The sequence below is a fragment of the Mya arenaria genome, chromosome 11 (genome assembly GCF_026914265.1).
Source record: "Mya arenaria isolate MELC-2E11 chromosome 11, ASM2691426v1".
In the NCBI taxonomy this organism is placed as follows: Eukaryota; Metazoa; Mollusca; class Bivalvia; order Myida; family Myidae; genus Mya; species Mya arenaria.
In genome coordinates, this window is record NC_069132.1 from 18,656,381 (window position 1) to 18,660,043 (window position 3,663).

The window sequence follows — 3,663 nt, forward strand, 5'->3', positions numbered from 1 at the left end:
CAGGGTATTGAAACATTTTTTTGCTTCAAATGAAGACTTTTAAAAAAGATAACTTAACTAGCTCTTCATCATATTAATAAAAATTAGCAGTCTATGCCGCACACGGAGCCCCGCATTTGATCTTTTACCATAGTTTGATTGAGAGTTAAGTTTCACATCGACAAGTCTTTACAGGTCTATTAAAGCTGCACTCTCACAGATTGAACGTTTTGAAAAAGGTTATAATTTTTATCTTGGAATGAACCAATGTATGCAAAATGCATGGAAACCTGTGATATAAGACGGCTGACAAAAAATGTCTTTGAATTCCCGTCAAACATGTCCGAACCAAATTCAAACTTTGGATAATCACTGTGATTCACGATGAAATTCAGCACTTCTTGCCCAGTATATATACGTTTACTTTAAGCGGAAGGCAAATTAAAACAAACACATTTGTCCGAAAATTAATCAAGCTTTAAATGGTAGTAGAATTGTCATTTGTTCATGTAATTTTCAAAAATCAGGAAAGGAAATAAATGTTCTCATGTTGCCAATTTAGTCTCGATCATCTAGACGCTTGTATCCAGATCTATATCGTTCATTGACTCTAATTAGAGCGGCTTCATGATTGAGACTAGCCGGTTCTTTGATAATTGTTACGATCGAACAGTGGTTGAAAATGTAAAGTGAAACCAGTTTTTTACCTGTTATTGAACAAACAAATGTTGGCAGGACTGTCCTCCTCAGCAATGCAAAGAACAGCAATGACTGGCTGGCACTCTGTAAAATGGCGATTAAAACATTATGTCCAATTAAAACTGTCCCATTCTAAACAATCCATCAGCAATATATATAAATGAGCTGCGCCATGTGGAAATGTGTCTTGGGAAGTTGACATCATTCCATGTAATGATGTCATAAAGATGAGCAGAAGACATTACTTACTATGCAGTAAAAGTTCTTACTTTAACAGTAAAGATATCTTTTTTTGAGGAAATTAATCAAAGTGAGCTCTTTTATGGCATGTTTCTACAGTACCGTAGGTCTTGTACACATCTATGTTACATATATAAATAATAAACAGGAATAAAATGAGGAGTTATGTACACACTAATTCCTCCTTATGTACTGTGTAACTCAAGAAAAACAATTCATAATTCTAGTAAAAACAATCCATAATTCTAGTAAATCTCTAGAATTCCCTTACTTTTCTCGCTGTACAAAAATGAATGAGGAGTTGCAAACAAGCAGGGCCATAAAACTTTTGCCATTTAAACTGTACCACAACAGCAATTTAAAGACAGTGATACTCATTGATGGAATAGGCACTTAGACAGCTACATTTTCTGAGAAATGGAGATCAGACTAAATTCTCCAGAGATAATTTATAGCTTTATTTGAAATAAAGAACATGTTACAGTGTTTATGTTAAACTTGTTACTTATCCCTGATAACACAATCATTACCTTCAAAATGGTGATAAAATAAAAACAAATATACCTTATTAAACACTGTTTACTATCACATCTGTACCCCCCCCCCCCCTCCCCCCTTCTTACATACCTAAGCGGCTCTTACCAAAGTAAAGAATGAAAGGTCCACAAGGCCAATTATAAACCATGAACCATGAGAATCCTGTTTATCACCCAAAAGGCTTTCTACACATAATGGTTCCTTAATTTAAATCTAGCCTCCAAAGTTGTGATTTCATTGAAAGACTTGAGATACCTTATTTAAAAAAATGACGAAAGGAAAGCTTAAACACAGAAGTCTGGACGGGTATACGAGCCTGGTAATAAATACACAAAAGCTCACCATGCTGCTAAGGATTCTTATATAATTCCCGGCCCAAGTTCAGCTGGAGATGTTGATTCCACACGGCTGGATAACCGGCCCAGTGCACCCAAGCTTGGCAGTATCTGCAAGAGGAGGGTGTATATCTGGGAAAACGCATTTATAATCAATTTGCGAAAGTTCTTATCCACCATAAGTAGTGAACATGTATGTGGCATTATAGATTATCTGAAATGAAGTTTAATAAAGGAGACAAGGTTCGGTCTGGGATCTAAACCTGGATTTTGATGCTGAAATTGTAAGTTTTGTTCAAATGAAGTATAAACTTAAAGTGAGTACAGAGATATCTTGAAGCCCAGATTTATCACTTACCTGAAGTTTGTAGGGCTACAATTTGCTGTAAACTGCAGGAACTGTCCCCATGAGCCTTTTGTCTGTTAGGGGAATGGTGGCTTAGGTAATTGGTGGTACCACTCTGCATTTCTTATCCACACACAACACAGTGTATCTGAAAATGACAGAGAATGGCCATGCACTTATGAAAGCTATGCTAGAAATACGCCGTTATGAGTGTATCAGATGACATTTCCACACAGAAATTGTGAGGCCACCAATACAGCAGTACTGACATCAATGACGAAAACATATATATCTGTCATGGAGCTGTGCTGGTTCTGTGGCGTCAAAACCACTGCAACTTGGCAATTCACTAGAAACATCTTTTCAGAAAAAAGAAACAACCAATACTGGGTAGCCTTTGTCACCCAGTGAACACCCAGAGCATCTTGTTACTTTGAGCATCTATTTACTTAGAAGTACAATGTAGCGTCATTAAGATCTCAAATTAACAAAAAAGTGTATCCGAAAGCTTTAAATACTGAACGAAGTGTAACTTTGAGGCGGGCTGCGAGCAAATACTTTCAAGGGCAGAAATCTCCCAGAAGTTTGAAAAAGATTATGCAAAACTCTAGCTTGATGATTTTGGCCCAATTTCAAATTGTTACTCAGTAACACGACGGCGTAAATTTAATCAAACATCAATATAGTTACACAGGAAAATAAGAAATAGCTTTAAACTCTCTCACATTCATGGCAGAGTGTCTGGTGACGGTTAAACATTCAGCCTGGTGGCTGGGGTAACATATCTAAATCCCTAAATGGATGATCTGATCCCAGCCAACAGATCAGCGAAACACGAATTGTATTGCGTGTCCGGGGGGGGGGGGGGGGTCCCAAGGATATCTTGACGCAACTTACCATAGCCGCCTTGTGTACTGAAAAGTTCCAGCTTTCCATGACACTCGCAATAAACCTATCCATGAATTAAAACAAATTAACAAATAACTACCAGGTAATTATGGAAATATAAATGTCATTTTTTACTTAAATTATTGATAAATACAACTTATATTGCAGTCAAACTGGATAAAATATCAGGAAAATGTGTCCTGTTCCAAAAAGTGTGTTTTGAAGTTGCAGACAATAGACCAAAGACCAAGAATTTAAGTGTTCAGACAGGGGCAGGCAAATCTTAAAAAAAATATCAAAATTTTAAAACTTAAATAAAACTAAAATTATACAAACCTTATATAAATCATGTGTTAACTTGAAAATACATACAAGAATACAATGTACACATAATCAAATGCTACCTCAGAGAATCATTTTTTTCAAGAACTACTTAAAGGGGTACTGCAACCCGCAAGCCTTTCGTTGTGGGCCGACACCTTTAAACCTCTTTCCCGCACATTAATTAAACACGTCTTATGTTTTGTCAGTGCCGGTTTTGATGACCAGTATAAATCCAAAAGCAGTTTTTCTGCCAAAATTTACCCAAATGATTTGGATGAATGCTTAACAAGAAAGTGCAGTGTACACAATCAAATA

At 36.4% G+C, this 3,663-nt stretch overlaps 1 long non-coding RNA gene across 1 annotated transcript; it reads right to left on the reverse strand.

Annotated features, from left to right (window-relative positions):
• Positions 1-705: 705 nt before the first annotated feature.
• Positions 706-2,945, reverse strand: LOC128207670 (uncharacterized). The gene is made up of 3 exons (XR_008256748.1): positions 2,149-2,945; positions 1,798-1,901; positions 706-762 (listed from the first exon to the last, which is right to left on the reverse strand). It is a non-coding gene; the product is annotated as an uncharacterized LOC128207670 (long non-coding RNA).
• Between the last annotated feature and the right edge of the window lie 718 nt (positions 2,946-3,663).